We start from the raw sequence: 19,376 nt of genomic DNA, 5'->3' as shown, positions 1-19,376 counted from the left end.
TTCGGTATTTTTTCGATTTATTTCAAAAAAAAAAACATATCCTAATTATTCGGTAAGGTGGGGAGTTCTTGGAGGGAGGGAACCGAGGGTCTATCGGAAAAAGCCTCTCTACCCCAGGGTAGGGGTAAGGTCTGCGTACACCCTACCCTCCCCAGACCCCACTAGTGGGATTATACTAGGTTGTTGTTGTTGTAATTATTCGGTACGATTATAGATTCTACGAAAAATGGCCAAAAATACCACTAACGTATTGAAAATGGCTCAAAAATACCCTCTGTAAATGCCCCTAACGTTTGTTTTTGGGCTCAAACCAACCCATATATCTAACAGAAGGGCCAACAATACCCCTAACATATTGAAAATGGTTCAGAAATACCCTCCGTTAACCTTTTGGTCCGCAAATACCCCTAACGTTTGTTTTTGGGCTAAAACTTACCCATATATCTAACAGAACTAACCTAATCAATGTTTTGACTTTAACTTCGCCATGTGGCATTTTCTTAATCTGCCACGTGTATTATTTGTATTAAATAAACTCACATGTATCTTTTAAAATACCCAACGATCCTGACCCGCTCCTATATATTTGGACGGTCGGCTAAAAATAATTACATTCGCTAGTTAAATATATAAAAAATATACAATGATTATATATAAAAATATGTATATTATATATTAATATTTTAATATATATTTTACATGATATTATTTTTAGGAGAAATTATACGATGTAGTTTTCCCTTCAAATTTTGCAGATCTTAACAAGTTTAACAAATATAAATTTTAATTTGCAAACATAAAAATGAGAATGTTCTATTTATATGATTCTAAAGGAGAAGCAAAGAAATAGATGGAAAGGAAATTATTTAAAACCTTTAATTATATACATATCCAACTGTTTAGCACATTAATGGACTTCACATGATCTTTTTAATGAGAACTAATAGTGTTTTAATGTATAACGATAGACCTAAAATATTAGCAAAAATTGTCGTTCCATTGTCAGATTTGCTTAATAAATTCGAGTTATAGATCATAATTAATAGGAAAAATTATACCGTATAATTTCTCCTAAAAATAATATCATGTAAAATATATATTAAAATATTAATGTATAATAAATATATTTTTTTATATATTTAACTAACGAATGTAATTATTTTGAGCCGACCGTCCAAATATATAGGAGCGGGTCAGGGTCATTGGATATTTAAAAGATACATGTGGGTTTAATTTAATACAAATAATATACATGGCGGATTAAGAAAATGCCACATGGCGAAGTTAAAGTAAAAAAATTGACCAGGTTAGTTCTGTTAGATATAGGGGTAAGTTTGAGCCCAAAAACAAACGTTAAGGGAATTTGCGGACCAAAAGGTTAACGGAGGGTATTTTTGAACCATTTTCAATAAGTTAGGGGTATTGTTGATCCTTCTGTTAGATATAAGGGTAAATTTGAGCGAAAAATAAACGTAAGGGGCATTTGCGGACCGAAAGGTTAACGGAGGGTATTTTTGAGCCATTTTCAATACGTTAGGGGCATTTTTGGCCCTTTTTCGTAGCTTCTATTAGAACCTACGGTTTTATTATTAAAAAAAAGCATAATCAATTCGATACGGTTCAATATCGGTTTAGTCAGTTTTTAAAGATCCATTGACCCTAATTAAAGCAATGGAATTCATAGAATCCTTTATAGTGGATACTGGATATTTTGCCTGAGATACTGAAGTTATTATTATTACTATTTATTGCTTTAGATGCTCAGACATTGACTTTTTAGTGAGGAAATAGAATTATTCCATTTTATGTGGCAAGGGAAAGAATAGCCCTTTCCCCTATCCCACACCGTCTACAGAATACCAACAGGGCCACTATATAAAGAGCTCCACAAGATGTAAAGCACGCCGAGCTTGGTAGCGCAAGTTTGTGACCCAAGTGGGGGCATTAAGGTGATGCGGACACTATATAAATATAGCCATTGACAGAAGTTGGTTTGGTTGGGCCAGCAATGATAACTGGGTGTTTATGCAGTATTTGAGTAATACTTGCATGTCACGTCCCTCCGAAGGAGATGACTTTGTAGAGGTTGAGGTTTGGTTTCGGTGCTTTAGTAGCACACCTTCTTGCTGTCTTCTCAGAGCAGCGCTGCTTCCTCTGGCTGGCAACGTGAGTCGTTGCTGTCAAAAGACCAGTTTGCGCCACCACCATAATGTTTGAATGGTTTGCCATATAAGTTAGGACCATCACCTTTTAAGAAATATTTTCGGAACCAAATCAACCATCCCGACAAGTTACATAATAACAAATGAGTATAGAAGAAACAATAAATGAGGGAACGGAGACAAATAGATTTCTTATGTTATTTTTTATTGATCTCTTTTGGAAAAAGGTATATAACTAAAATAAGAGTTTTTGGCAAATATTGTCCCTTATTTTTTAGTGTAAGTCTATTTTGGTCCCTCAAATATAGCCCTGAGCATATTTAGTCCCTTAAGTATGCTAAAGTGGAGCACTTTTAGTCCCACTGACACAATGTGTTCAAAAACTAACAGTGTTACCCAACTCTGATTCATGAAGAAAATCTTCTGCTCTGAAACGAAACGTTTTCTCTCCTTTTATTGGATAACGTAAATTATCACTTTAATTTCTCATTTTTAGATAATGTCTTCTAAAATTTTGACCTTGAAAATATCCTCTTATGTGCTAGATTTCAATGAGAAAATGACATTGTATAGCCGTAAAAATAATAGCCGAAAAATGTGTATATATATACAAATTTTAAATACTTTTTCCGTTACCAGATGTATATAGTTTCTGGCACGAGTTAAAAGTGATAATACAACATGGTTATTCGTTTGCTTCAATAATATGCCTAGAAGTAATCCTGGCAGCTCTATTTTTTTCCTTCAAATTTTAACTTTTCTTTTTGGAAAATTCAATCGAAATTTTTAAATGTATATATATACAAAAAAGTATACAAATTTTATACATTTTTTCGGCTATTATTTTTATAGCGACTATACAGTGTCATTTTCTTATTGAAAACTGACACAAAAGGGGATATTTTCAAGGTCAAAATTTTAGAAGACATTATCTAAAAATGAGGAATTAAAGTAATAATTTGTGTTATTCAATAAAAGGAGAGGAAACGTTTTGCTTCAGAGCAGAAGATTTGCTTCATGAATCAGAGTTGGGTAATATCGTTAGTTTTTGAACATATTGTGTCAGTGAGACTAAAGGTGCTCCACTTTAGCATACTTAAGGGACTAAATATGCTCAGCGTTATATTTGAGGGACCAAATTAGACCTACCCTCAAAGACAAGGGATAATATTGGTCAAAAACTCACTAAAATAACATTCATAACAAACTACAAAACCAAAACTTCTGCTTGCGACAAATACCAAAGGCAATTAGCTCATCAGTGATGATTTTCTTTACTCATCGCGACAAAATTCACACGCTTGCGACAAAACAAAAAGCAATTGGCTCATGATGATGATTTTATTTACTCATTGAAGGGGTAGCCTTTGACGTAACTGGTAAAATTACTGTCATGTGATCAGGAAGTCATGAGTTCGAGCCGTGAAAACAGTCTCTTGCAGAAATACAGAGTAAGGCTGCATACAATAGACTCTTGTGGATAGCGGGAGCTTAATGCACCAGGTTACCAATTTATTGCGATAAAATTTAATTATTAGGAAGTAATCTCTTAAATAAGCAATAACCTATTCTTCTTTCTAGCATCTCCAATCTTTTCTCAAAAGTCAATACTCCAACATGCATCCTAACATCAACTTGTGCAACCTTAGCACAAGACTGTAGTAATGCTCCCATAAATTTCCTATAGAAATATTAGCTCTAACATAATTATTTCAGTGAGTCAAAAGTCACTAAAAGGATAGAAAACTCGCATTCCTTTAAGCTTGGAATCGCTTGATAAAATAAACTCATATGTTCACTTACAATTTGAATAGAAGAAAATGTCTCCGTACTAGGTGAATTCTCAAATTTCTCCTAAACTTAAGCCCAACATTTCACAACAAGTTTCAATTATTTTCAGAATATAGTGAAAGTTGTGTGTTCTCAAGGACAGATAATTTAATAGTAAATTCAGACTTGAACCAACAAAAGTCGCAAAATAAAAAATAAAAAAAACTAAGAGCTTGAAATCCATTTAACAGAGAAGACAGAACGAGATCAATGACTAACTTAATTTGGATATTTGGTTGAACAGATATTATGTAGATAAATCATACTAAGGCTTTTGTTCCACACTGGATGAATTCTTAAACTTTTAGTGTCGTTTAACACCCCACTTTAAAAAAGATCAAGATAAAATTCTACACACATTTTTTATATATTAAATTATTGGAAAACTGTTTGCTTGCCTTTTCATGTTTAGTGAAATTAGACTCATGTCCTAGTTCTCCTATATTCTTTAGTTTTTCTCCCGAATAAAATACAGATTTTAGGCTTTCAAAATTTAGAAGGAATAGAATTATTCCAACTAATAGCCTGTTTGCCGAATTTTCAAAATGTGATTATTTTATAAAGTGTTTTTTGTTAAAAGTCATGCTTGTTTTGAGAGGAGGATCTATCGAAAACAGATACTCTATCAGCACAAGATATAACACCATACTCACTATCCTACCCAGATCCTACTTGTGGGATTCTTTTTTTTTTTTTTTAGTTAAAAGTACTTTTTCAAAAAAAATATTTTTGGAAACAAACAATTTATGTTTTGACTAATCACTTTAAAAAGCACGTTTTCAATATTAGATTAGCAATTTGTGAAGGTTCAAAAGTGCATAAAAATGAGGGGTGGGTGGGGGTGGGGGCTTACTTTTTTTAGCTTTGGTTAAATATTTATGCTACTACGGGAAACATTTATTGTTTTTCCGCCAAATACCTCAATTCTCTAAAATAAGCACTTTTGGCTTCCAAAAGATTTGGCCAAACACCAATTTCATGTCCACCAGGCAACGAATAGCCCCTTCTCCTGTCCTACATCGTCTACAAACCACCAATAGGGCCACTATATAAAGCGCTCAACAAGACAGAAAGATTGCCGAGCTTAGTAGCGCAAGCTTGTGACCCAAGTGGGGGCATTAAGGTGATGGGACACTATTAATAAAGCCCTTGACAGAAGTGGTTTGGTTGGGCCAGCAATGGCAGTGGGCGAGTTATTGAGAGCAATACTTGCAGCACAGTATTGAGAGCAATACTGGCATGTCACGTCCCTCTTAAAGAGGTGACTTTGCAGAGGTTGAGTTTGGTTTGGTGCTTTAGTAGCACACCTTATTGCTGTCTTCTCAGAGCAGCAGCGCTTCTTCCTCTGTTTGGCGACGAGAGTAGTTGCTGTCAAAAACCGGTTTGCGCCAACACCATACTGTCTGAATGGTTTGCCATAGTTTGAACCATCACCTTTTTAATCTTGTTTTGAAGGAACTAAAATGATGTGGATAGAAAATAGTTTGTCAAAAAAAATGTCGTGGCATACTTTATCTGTCGTGTATATTTACTTAGGCCAAAAGATTTTAAATTAATATATTTCAACAACTATAAGCGTGTAGCTGAAATTCTGCGAAAGAGAGGGGCCTATGTCAAAACCAAACAAGAATGGGTGTCTATCAACCATATAAGGTTTTTAAGATGTTCTCATTGTAGGATTGCGAGAGGTGTTCATAACACGCAGCGGAAGACGATAACAATCCTAGGAAGATCTTTTCGTGTTTAAAATTTATTTACATGTCAAAGATATGATCTAAGACGTACATGGTGAAAAGAGTCTCGTTTCAAAAATTCTTTGATAGTGCGAAGACTCTATGTGTATTCACACCGATACCGATCTTTACTATCAACTTTTTGATCAATGAAAACCGCGAACAAATTGAACGAAAAATATTGTGTTGAGATTTTCTCAACTCAAAGGTAGAAAGAACAAGAAACAATTTTCTCGCAATAATATTTTCTTTTGATTTTTTGGGGTACACATGCACCTTATAGGATTTCATATATATTTCAAGTTCACAAATATATCTCTATATATAAATGAATGGAAAAGGAAGAATTAAAAAAATGTCGTGGCATACTTTATCTGTCGTGTATATTTACGCTGGCCAAAAGGTTTTAAATTAATGTATTTCAACAACTATAAGCGTGTAGCTGAAATTCTGCGAAAGAGAGGGGCTTAGATGTCAAAACCAAACAAGAATGGGTGTCTATCAACCATATAAGGTTTTTAAGATGTTCTCATTGTAGGATTGCGAGAGGTATTCATAACACGCAGCGAAATACGATAACAATCCTAGGAAGATCTTTTCGTGTTTAAAATTTATTTACATGTCAAAGATAGGATCTAAGACGTACCTGGTGAAAAGAGTCTCGTTTAAAAAATTCTTCGATAGTGCGAAGACTCTATGCGTATCCACACCGAGACCGATCTTTACTAACAACTATTTGATCAATGAAAACCGCGAACAAATTGAACGAAAAATATTGTGTTGAAATTTTCTCAAAAATCTCAACTCAAAGCTAGAAGAACAAGAAACAATTTTCTCGCAATAATATTTTCTCTTGATTTTTGTCACGACCCAAAATCTTACCTGTCGTGATGGTGCCTATCTCAATACTAGGCAAGCCAAAAATCCCAATAAACCACCATTTCTTTTAAATTTGAAAATAAAATAATTAATTCAGCGGAAGAAATCTCAAAATTTCAAATATATCACTCCCAAAATCCGGTGTCACTGAGTATATGAGCATCTAATATGAATACAATGTCTGACTGATAAAAAGCCACTGTCTGAAAGTATATAACAATACAATAACTGAAGGAAAGAGAGACAAGGTCAGCGGACGCCAAACAGCTACCTTGATAGTCTCCAACTGATAGTACTCTGAAATCTAACAATCTTCGTGTCCGAAAGCACCTGGATCTGCACACGAGGTGCATAGTGTAGTATGAGTACAACTAACTCAATAAGTAATAAGACTAACCTCTGGGCTGAAAGAAATGATGAGCTACGCAGGTACAGTCCAGTAAAAATAATGGTACAGAAATATAGGCATGCTTTCAAGTTCAACAGTAAACTCAGTACAAGTGAAATAGATCAATACTGCATGATATGAGGCATATGATATCTCAGTAGAAAGACCTCAAGTAAATAGTGGTCATAAATTAACCGGTTACTTAGTACTGTTTATGGCCAATCCATCCAAGGAGTGTTCCAACCCGTATATATATATGCACATCGACTGACAATCAGTCATCTAGTACCGTATAAGGCCAATCCAGCCTTCGGATAATTTATCCCTAAATATAAATGATAATGACAAGATCCATATCCACATAACTCATTACAATACAAATAAGTAAGGCAAGTTCATGCCCTGAAAAAATTCATCCCAAATATATATATAAGCAGTAAGTTAGGCAAGTCCATGCCCTGGGAAGTCCATCCCGAATATCGATGATCATCTACGCTCACTGGGGGTGTGTACAGACTCCGGAGGGGCTCCTTCAGCCCAAGCATAATACAAAGCCAATATGGCCTATTGCAGGCGGCAGTCCCAATCCATATAATAACAAAGCCTATAAGGCCTGCTGCAGGCGGGCAGCCCCGATCCAAAAATAGTAAAGCCTATAAGACCTGCTGCAAGCGGGCAGCCCCGATCCATATAATAATAATGTATAAAGCCATTCTGGCATGCTACAAGCGGGCAGCCCCGATCCATTTAATAATAACATATATAAAGCCAAATGGCATGTTGCATTGCGTAGCTCAATCCCATAAATATCCTCACAATGGACAATTATTACTGAGTGTGAAATATATATTTTAGAATAATTAATTCAACAGCATCACGACCCCATGGGTACTAAAATATCGGCATATAGCCTAAACATGATCTTTATTACTAGCCTCAGCTTAATTCCTCTAACATGTGCCATATGTTCAGATAATAACATGATTCTTTAATCTTTACAACTGCACATGATTTATTCAAGATACAATTTATATGGTGCACGTCCACGCGCTCGTCACCTATCGTGTATGCCACCTCCAAACAATTTATATCATACCAAATTCGGGGATTCATACCCTCAGAACTAAGTTTAGAAGTGTTACTTACCTCAAATCGTGTAATTCTTTACTTCGCTATGCCCTTGCCTCGTGAATTGGCTTCCAAACGCCTCGAATCTATCCACAATTCATTTGATTCAATCAATAACATTTATTGGAATTAATTCTATAAGAAAAATACTAATTTCCCATAAAAATCTGAAATTTAGCTCAAACCCAACCCCTGGGCCCACGTCTCGAAACCAGTCAAAAATGGCAGAATAACAAACCTCGTCCTCACCCGAGTCCAACCATATAAATTTCACCAAATTCCAACATCAACTCGACCCTCAAATCTTCAATTAAAGTTTTTAAAGATTTCTACAATTTTCAACCCAATCTATACCCATTTGAACTCAACAATCTTTCCATAAACCTTATTGATATGTATAAATGATATTATTACACCCAAGGATCACTCTTAATCACCCATCTTTACCCAAACTCGAAATTGAAGACTAGGGGTTAGAACCTTACCTCTTGGGTGAAGATCTTGTGATATTTCCTTGTTGGATTTCAAAGCTTGAACATGATCTTGATGAACAAAGCACTTGAGCTTCTTCCTCTCTCTAGAACACTCTCCCTTCTCTCTAAAAATGTCAGATTTTTGCTCCAAAATGAGCCCCAAAGCCTATTTATTAAAATGGGGTCGGGTTATGAAAATAGAAAAATTAACCCTCCGAAAGCAGGTCTACGGTCGCATAATAGACCGCAGAATAGGTATGCGGGCCGCAAAATCGATCGCACAATCAGTTCCCAAATTTGGGCTCTTCTGGTCCATTCTGCGACTTATTTTTGCGGTCGCAGAAGCAGTTTTGCGATCGCATAACTGTTTTGCGATTGCATAATTGGTCGCAGAATTGCATTTTTCCAGCTTTTAGTAATTTGGTCATAACGTCTTGTAGGAATGTCCAAATGACGAACGGTTTGAAGCGTTAGAAACTAGACTCAAATATATTTCATTTTATAGGTAATACACGATATAACACTTCGTGTCCTGATAGTTATGCTCATTTTAAGTTAGGTCTTATGCGAACTCACTTGAAACTTTAGTTTTATGAAATTTTCAACTTCTACATTCGATGCCGAAACCTATCGAATCAAGTCTGATTGACCTCAAATTTTGCACACAAATCATAAATGACATAATGAAGCTATTAAAATTTTCATAATCAGATTCTGACCTCGATATAAAAAAGTTAACTCCCCGGTCAAACTTCCCAAAAATTCAACTTTCGGCATTTTAAGCTTAATTCCACTACGGACCTCCAAATAATTTTCCGGACACGCTCCTAAGTCCAAACTCATCATATGGAGCTATTGAAATCATCAAAATTCTATTCCAGGGTCATTTACACATAAGTCACCATCCGGTCAACTATTTTAACTTAAGCTTCCAACATGAAATTTTATTCTTCCAAGCTAACCCCGAAATACCTTAAAATCAAAATCGATAATTCACACAAGTCATGATACCTCGTAGGAAGTTATTCAAGATTTTAAATAGTTGAAAGGAGCGTAAATACTCAAAATAGCCGGTCGGGTCGTTACAATTTTTTGGGGCACACATACACCTTATAGGATTTCATATATATTTCAAGTTCACAAATATATCTCTATATATAAGTGAATGGAAAAGGAAGAATTAAAAAAATGTCATGGCATACTTTATCTATCGTGTATATTTACGAATGCCAAAAGGTTTTAAATTAATGTATTTCAACAACTATAAGCGTGTAGCTGAAATTCTGTGAAAGAGAGGGGCCTAGATGTCAAAACCAAACAAGAATGGGTGTCTATCAACCATATAAGGTTTTTAAGATGTTCTCATTGTAGGATTACGGGGGGTGTTCATAACACGCAACGGAAGACGATAACAATCCTAGGAAGATCTTTTCGTGTTTAAAATTAATTTACATGTCAAAGATAGGATCTAAGACGTACCTGGTGAAAAGAGTCTCGTTTCAAATATTCTTCGATAGTGCGAAGACTCTATACGTATCCACACCGAGATCGATCTTTACTACCAACTCTTTGATCAATAAAAACCGCGAACAAATTGAACAAAAAATATTGTGTTGAAATTTTCTCAAAAATCTCAACTCAAAGGTAGAAGAACAAGAAACAATTTTCTCGCAATAATATTTTCTTTTGATTTTTTGGGGAACACATACACCTTATAGGATTTCATATATATTTTAAGTTCACAAATATATCTCTATATATAAGTGAATGGAAAAAGAAGAATTAAAATGGTATTTTAATTCCTTTCCAAGTCAAAGTTGGAGAAAGAATATTGCTTCGGGTATCGCCCATGAAGGGTGTTATGAGATTTGGGAAGAAGGGCAAGTTGAGCCCTAGGTATATTGGGCCATTTGAGATCCTCGAGAGAGTGGGGGAGGTAGCTTATAAACTTGCATTGCCTCCAGGGTTATCCTCAGTTCATCCGGTATTCCATATGTCTATGCTCCGAAAATATAATGGATACTCGTCCCACGTGTTAGATTTCAGCTCTGTCCAGTTGGACAAGGATTTGACTTACGAGGAGGAGCCAGTGGCCATTCTAGACCGGCAGGTTCGTGAGTTGAGGTCAAAGAGTTACCCTTCAGTTTGAGTGCAGTGGAGAGGTCAGCCTATTGAGGCAGCTACTTGGGAGTCCGAGTCCGATATGCAGAGTAGATATCCCCACTTTTTCACCAGCCCAGGTATTTTTCTATGTCCGTTCGAGGACGAACGATTGTTTTAGAGGTGGAGAATGCGATGACCCAAAAGGTCATCTTATGTTTTAGAACTCTAATCTGCGCTCTTAAGCCTTAAAAATCTCATTTTTACCCTCCTCAATTTGCGTGCACAGTCTGGACAGGTTTCCGGAAAGCTTTTATGTTGAAAACTAATAAAAATAAGACTTTTTGCCTTAAAAGTTGATTTTAGTTGACTTCGGTCAACATTTTCATAAATGTGCCCGGATCCATGCTTTGAAGGTCCCGGTAGATCCGTATCAAATTATGGGACCTGTGCGTATGCCCAGAATTGAATTTGGAGGTCCCTAACTTGAGTTATGAATTTTTGATGAAAATTAAAAGTTTGGAAATTATTTGTTTTTAAGAATTGATTGATATTTGGCATTGTTAGTATCTCCGTATTTTGGTTCCGGAGCCCGGTACAGGTTCATTATGATATTTAAAACATGTCTGTGAAATTTGGTGAGAAATGGAGTTGATTTGACGTGATTCAGACGTCCAGTTGAGAAATTAGAAGTTTTAAAGTGTTCTTGAGAATTTCATTTGAATTGGTGCTAAATTTAGAGTTCTATGTGTTATTTTGGCGATTTGATCGCGTGAGCAAGTTCGTATGATATTTTTAGACTTGTGTGCATGTTTGGTTTGGAGCCCTGAGGGCTCGGGTGAGTTTCGAATAGGCCACAGGATGTTTTGGACTTTAAAAATCTGGTTTTTATGCAGAATCTGTGTTCTGGCATGTTCTTCTTCGCGTTCGCAAAGGTACTCTCACGAACGCGAAGAGTACACTGGGCAGTTGAGGATTTCTTCTTCGCGAACGCGAAGGCTTGGTCGCGATCGTGAAGAGATGGGGGCGTTACCCTTCGCGAACACGTAGCGTTAGGCACTAGGGAGGGGGAGTCGGCCTTTTCTTCATCCCGAACGCGAGCAATGTCTCGCGAACGCGAAGACCGGGGAAGGGTAGCCTACGCGAATACGAGCAATGCCTCACGAATGCGAAGGCTTGCAGGCCATACACTTCGCGAATGCGACAGTGCTCTCGCGAACGCGATGAACACTGTCACCCAGCACTTAACGGAATCCAAAACGGGATTTTTGCCAAAAAACTTATTTTTCTCAAAAACTAAACGGTGATGGGCGATTTTTCAAGAGTTATCCTTCCCCAAATTGTTGGTAAGTGATTCTAAATCATTTTCTTTCAATTACCCATTACATTTCTAGAATTTTCAACCTAAAATCTAGAGTTTTCATGGTAGAATTAGGGGTTAGGGTAAAAAATAGAGATTTCGGAAATTTGGGGATTTAGACCTCAATTTGAGGTCGGATTCCAAAACTAATTACATATTCAGGATCGAGGGTGAATGGGTAAAAATATTTTGGTCCAAACCTTGGGTTTTGACCAAGCGGGCCCGGAGTCGATTTTTTGACTTTTGGGAGGAAAAACTAAAAAATTTAATTTATGCAATATAATTGATTCCTTTAGCAATATTTGATATTATTGAGTCATTTTTGAATAGATACAAGTGGTTTGAAGGTGAATTCCAAAGGAAAAGTTGTGATTGAGAATTAAATGACCTTCGGAGCGAGGTAAGTGTTGTGTCTAACCCTGACTTGAGGGAATTCGGAACCTTAGATTATTTGCTAAGTGAAATTCATGTGAGCGGCGTATATGTGAGGTGACGAGTACCTATGCGCCGCCAATTTACCTGTTTTTCCATGTTTCTCTATTTTTCTGATATTGTCTCATTCCTATACCAAATTGCTACGTGTTATACTAGTGTTGTCCAAATTATCATTCTTATTATGTTTACGGATTTTTCTCGTGATAACTGAGTTTTTATTTCAAATTCGAGATTGATATTATGGAACCAAATGTTGAAGTAAGGTTTGTATTTGTTATTCTATCTCCCTGTTGTTATTTATGCATTGCATTATGGTAAGGGAGAGTGTTAATGCACGAAGCGTGATGCCGTGCCATATTGTGAGTGTTAATGCACGAAGCGTGATGTTGTACCATATTGTGAGTGTTAATGCACGAAGGGTGATATCGTGCCATATTGTGAGTGTTAATGCATGAAGGGTGATGTCGTGCCATATTGTGAGTGTTAATGCATGAAGGGTGATGCCATGCCATATTGTGAGTGTTAATGCACGAAGGGTGATGCCGTTCCATATTGTGAGTGTTAATGCATGATTGGTGATGTCGTGCCATGATATGAGAGTAAAAGCACGAAGGGTGATGCCGTGCCGTTTCTATAAATCTTATGGTGAGATTGAGAGTAAAAGCATGAAGGGTGATGCCGTGTATTTTTCCTTACTGTATTCACTATTCCTGTTAATTCATGGTATATTGACTGCTCCGGTGATCATTCTGTTGTAGTTCTTTATCTTGTATTCCCCTCAGTATGTTTCCCCTCCCGACATTTCCTGTTTAGTTCTTCATTCCTGTTATTTGTGTATACACTGTTAAATGGTACATATTGATTTGTAGGTGTCTTTCCTTAGCCTCATCACTACTTCGTCGAGATTAGGCTCGACACTTACCAGTACATGGGGTCGGTTGTACTAATGCTGCACTTTGTACTTTCTGTGCAGATTTTGATACTGGCTCAGGTTGATCGAGATTTGCTATTGGTCCGCTTTCCGGAGACTCAAGGTAGATCTGTCGGCGTTCACAGACCTTGAAGTCCCCGTCTATCTTTTTATGTCTTACTGTTTTCTTTCATCCAGAAAGTTATATTTCTTTTAGACTATTACTTGTAGTACAATTCTAGAATACTCGTGAATTGTGACTCCAGATCCGGGTGGTAGTAATTAATACAATTATTTTTTGATATTTTGCACGTATTATATTTTATTTTAGTTAATTATTGTTATTTACTGAATGGAAATAAGGAATTGGTTTAATAATTCTCTAACGTTGGCTTGCCTGGCAAGTGAAATGTTAGACGCCATCATGGTCCCGTCGGTGAGAAATTTCAGGTCGTGGCAGTTGGTATCAGAGCACTAGGTTGCCTAGGTCTCTTGATCCACGAGCAAGTTTAGTAGAGTCTGGAGGATCGGTACGGAGACGTCTGTGCTTATCTTCCAGAGGCTATGAAATTTAGGAACAAGTTTCACTTCTATTCTTCTCTGTCGTGCGATTTTGCTTTCTCAATACTGATTGAACTCTTCTACTCTTATTTTCTCACAGATGACGAGAACACGTACTGTTTCCTCAGTTGAGCAACAGCCAGAGCCTCCAGTGATAGCTCCTATGCGGGGCAGAGGTCGAGGCCGAGGCAGGGACAGGGCTCAACCTAGGGTCCGAGCAGTAGCCCTAGCAGTAGAGCCTCAGATAGAGATTGATGAGGAGGTTCCAGCCTAGACTGTTCCTGTCGGACCAGCTCAGGTTCTGGAGGGGTTCATTGCTACTCCGGTACTTCAGCACGCTTTGGTCCATTTGGTGGGCCTTATGGAGAGTGTGGCCCAGACTAGCGCATTTCCTATGCAACCAGTAGTCTCTCAGGCTGGAGGAGGATCCCAGACTCCTACCACTCCCGCTCCGGAGCAGATAGCTCCCCAGTATCAGGCTCTAGTTGCTCAGCCAATCAGATTAGTTCAATCAGTTATTGCGGCACAGGTCGGAGATGGGCCAGCTATGTCTTCTGAGGCGTTTTGGAGATTGGACAGGTTTACCAAGCTTTTTCCTGTTCACTACAGTGGTGTTCCTTCAGAGGACCTCCAGGAATATCTTGACAGCTGCCACGAGGTCCTACGGAACATGGATATAATGGAGACCAATGGGTTCGATTTTGCTGCATTTTAGATGACTGGTTCCGCCAAGAAATGGTGGAGAGATTACTTATTGACTAGACCAGCTGGGTCGCCTACTCTTACGTGGGACCAGTTCTCTCAGCTCTTCATGGAAAAGTTTCTTCCTATCACATTGAGAGAGGAACGTCGTCGTCAGTTTGAGCGTCTCCAGCAGGGCAGTATGACTGTTACTCAGTATGAGACCCATTTTATGTATTTGGACCGTCATGCCATTCTTCTGCTTCCCACCGAGAGATAGACGGTGAGGATGTTTAATGATGGACTTGCTCAGCCTATCAGATTGCATATGGCTAAGGAGACTGGGAGTGAGATTTCTTTTCAGGCGGCTGCTAATGTTGCCAGACGAGTCGAGATAGTTCTTACTCAGGGAGGCCAGGGGTCTGACATGAGGCCTCGTCATTCCGGTAAGTTCAGCGGTGCCTCATCTAGAGGCATAAGTACTTTTGGTAGAGGCCATCCTCCCAGGCCATTTCATTCAGTGCTCCAGGCATCCCACGGTGCCTCAGGTGGTCGTGGCCCTCAGATGCATTATTCCGACCAGCTAGCCTATAGTGCACCATCAGCTCCTATTAGTGCACCTCCACTCCAGAGTTATCCGGGTGGTTATTTAGGTCGACAGGGTCAGTTTCAGGGTCAGCAGTCATAGCAGCCGAGGTTATGTTATACTTGTGGTGATTCGAGGCACATTGCTAGATTTTGCCCTCGGGCAACGGGCAACTCACAATATCAGAGTTCTCGTGCCATGGTTCCGGCACCAGTTGCTGCACCACCTGCTCAGCCAGCCAAAGGTAGGGGTCAGGCAGCCAGAGGTAGGGGCCAGACAGTTAGAGGTGGAGGTCGGGCCGTTAGAGGTGAAAACCAGCGAGCTAGAGGCCATCCCAGGGACGTAGTTCAGGGTGGTGGGGCCTAGCCCCGGTGTTATGCTTTCCCAGCCAGGCCTGAGACTGAGTCATCTGACGTTGTTATCACATGTACTGTTTCAGTTTGCAGTAGAGATGCTTCAGTTCTATTTGATCCGGGATCTACTTACTCCTATGTGTCATCCTATTTTACTTCCTATTTGGTTGTGCCCCGTGATTCTTTGAGTGCTCCTGTGTATGTGTCCACACCAGAGGGAGATGCTATTGTTGTAGATCGTGTTTATCGTTCGTGTGTGGTCACCATTGGGAGTCTTGAGAATCGTGTAGATCTTTTACTTCTTGACATGGTTGATTTTGATGTCATACTGGGTATAGATTGGCTATCACCTTATCATGCTATATCAGATTGTCACGCCAAGACGGTGACCTTAGCCTTTCAGGGGTTGCCTCGATTAGGGTGGAGAGGGAATCTTGGCCATTCTGCCAGCAGGGTTATCTCTTATGTGAAGGCTCAGCATATGGTCGAGAAGGGGTGTCTAGCTTATTTGGCTTATGTCAGCGATTCTAGTGCGGAGGTTCCTTCCATGGATTTAGTGCTGGTTGTTCGTGAGTTTCCAGAGGTATTTCCTGCAAACCTGCCGGGGATGCCACCCGAGAGGGATATTGATTTCTGCATTGACTTGGCTCCGGGCACTCAGCCTATTTCCATTCCGCCATATCGCATGGCCCCGCCAGAGTTGAAAGAATTGAAGGAGAAGTTGCAAGATTTGCTTGATAAGGACTTCATTAGACCTAATGTCTCGCCCTGGGGTGCACCTGTGTTGTTTGTGAAGAAGAAAGATGGATCGATGAGGATGTGTATAGATTATCGGCAGTTGAACAAAGTCACCATCAAGAATAAATATCCATTGCCGAGGATTGATGATTTATTTGATCAGCTTAAGGGTGCCAAGGTTTTTTCAAAGATTTATTTGAGATCTGGCTACCATCAGTTGAGGATTAGGGCATCCGATGTTCCTAAGGCAGCTTTTCAGACTCGGTATGGGCATTATGAGTTTCTAGTGATGTCATTTGAGCTGACAAATGCCCCAGCAACATTCATGGATTTAATGAACCGGGTGTTCAAACCCTACTTGGATTCCTTTGTGGTTGTGTTTATTGATGATATATTGATCTACTCCCACAGTCGAGAGGAGCATAAGTAGCATCTTCGGATCGTTCTTCAAACTCTGAAAGACAACCAGTTATATGCTAAGTTCTCAAAATGCGAGTTTTGGTTGAGTTCAGTTGCTTTCTTGGGTCATGTTGTATCAAATGGGGGTATTCAGGTGGATCCTAAGAAGATTGAGGCAATCCAGAATTGGCCTAGACCCACATCAGCTACAGAGATCCATAACTTCCTGGGTTTGGCGGGCTATTACCATCGATTTGTGGAGGGGTTTTCATCCATAGCAGCCCCGTTGACCAGATTGACCCAGAAGGGTGCCCCGTTCAAGTGGTCAGACGAATGTGAAACGAGCTTTCAGAAGCTCAAGATAGCTTTAACTACGGCACCGGTATTGGTGTTACCCACAGGTTCAGTATCTTATACAGTATATTATGACGCATCTCGTATTGGTCTGGGTGCGGTATTGATGCAGGGTGGCAAGGTTATTGCATATGCTTCACGACAGCTGAAGGTTCACGAGAAGAATTACCCTGTTCATGATCTAGATCTGGCAGCCATTGTTCACGCGATGAAGATTTGGAGGTACTATCTTTACGGCATGCCATGTGAGGTTCTCAGTGATCATCGGAGCTTGTAGTATTTGTTCAAGCAGAAGGAACTCAATTTGAGGCAGATGAGGTGGCTGGAGCTATTGAAAGACTATGATATCACCATATTGTATTATCCCGGGAAGGCCAATGTGGTGGCCGATGCTTTGAGTAGAAAGTCAGTCAGTATGGGTAGCCTTGCATATATTCCAGTTGGTGAGAGACCGCTTGCATTGGATGTTCAGGCCTTGGCCAACCAGTTCGTGAGGTTAGATGTTTCTGAGCCCAGCTTTGTTCTAGCTTGTATAGTTTCTCGGTCTTCGTTATTTGAGCGCATCAGAGAATGGTAGGATGATGATCCTCATTTACTTGTCCTTAGAGACACAGTGCAGCACGGTGGTGCCAAGCAGGTTACTGTTAGAGATGACGGAGTTTTGAGTATGCAGGGTTATATTTGTGTGCCTAATGTGGATGGACTTCGTGAGTTGATCCTTGAGGAGTCCCACAGTTCTCGGTATTCTATTCATTCGAGCACCGCCAAGATGTATCAGGACTTGAGACAGCATTATTGGTGGAGGCGAATGAAGAAGGACATAGTTGCCTATGTAGCTCGGTGCCTAAATTGCCAACAGGTAAAGTGTGAGCATCAGAGACCTGGTGGTTTACTTTAGAGGTTAGATATTCCTGAGTGGAAGTGGGAGCGTATCATAATGGACTTTGTTGTTGGACTCCCACAGACTGAGAGAAGTTCGATGTAGTTTGGGTCATTGTGGACAGGCTGACTAAGTCAGCGCATTTCATTCCTGTGGCAGTTTCCTATTCCTCGGAGTGGTTGCCAGAGATTTATATTCGTGAGATCGTCCGTCTTCATGATGTGCCTGTGTCTATCATTTCTGATCGAGGTACGCAGTTTACCTCGCACTTTTGGAGGGCAGTTCAGCATGAGCTGGGTACGTGGGTTGAGTTGAGCACAACATTTCATCTTCAGACAGACGGGCAGTCCGAGCGTACTATTCAGATCTTGAAGGATATGCTCCGCGCCTGTGTTATTGACTTTGGAGGTTCTTGGGATCAGTTATTGCCGTTAGCAGAGTTTGCCAACAATAACAACTACCAGTCGAGCATTCAGATGGCTCTCTATGAGGCATTATATGGTAGACGGTGTAGGTCGCCAGTTGGGTTGTTCGAGCCGGGGGAGGCTCGGTTATTGGGTACAAATTTAGTTTAGGAGGCCTTGGACAAGGTCAAGATTATACAGGATCGACTTTGTACAGCTCAGTCCAGGCAAAAGAGTTATGCTGACCGTAAAGTTCATGATATTGCATTCATGGTTGGAGAAAGAATATTGCTTCGGGTATTGCCCATGAAGGGTGTTATGAGATTTGGGAAGAAGAACAAGTTGAGCTCTAGGTATATCGGGCCACTTGAGATCCTCGAGAGAGTGGGGGAGGTAGCTTATAAACTTGAGTTGCCTCCAGGGTTAACCTCATTTCATCCGGTATTCCATTTGTCTATGCTCCGAAAATATCATGGTGACCCATCCCGCATGTTAGATTTCAGCTCTGTCTAGTTGGACAAGGATTTGACTTACGAGGAGGAGCCCGTGGCCATTATAGACCGGCAGGTTCGTTAGTTGAGGTCAAAGAGTTGCACTTCAATTCGAGTGCAGTGGAGAGATCAGCCTATTGAGGCAACTACTTGGGAGTCCGAGTCCGATATACGGAGTAGATATTCCCACATTTTCACCAGCCCAAGTATTTTTCTATGTCCGTTCGAGGACGAACGGTTGTTTTAGAGGTGGAGAATGTAATGACCCAAAAGGTCATCTTATGTTTTAGAACTCAAATTTGTGCTCTTAAGCCTTAAAAATCTCATTTTTATCCTCCTCGATTTGCATGCGCAGTCCGGGCAGGTTTCCGGAAAGCTTTTATGTTGAAAACTAATGAAAATAAGAATTTTTGCCTTAAAAATTAATTTTAGTTGACTTCGGCCAATATTTTTGGTAAACGGGCCCGGATCCATGCTTTGACCGTCCCGGTAGGTCCGTATCGAATTATGGGACCTGGGCGTATGCCTGGA

This window comes from Nicotiana tomentosiformis, chromosome 11 (genome assembly GCF_000390325.3).
Source record: "Nicotiana tomentosiformis chromosome 11, ASM39032v3, whole genome shotgun sequence".
NCBI classification, from domain to species: Eukaryota; Viridiplantae; Streptophyta; class Magnoliopsida; order Solanales; family Solanaceae; genus Nicotiana; species Nicotiana tomentosiformis.
This window is presented reverse-complemented; position numbering follows the sequence as displayed.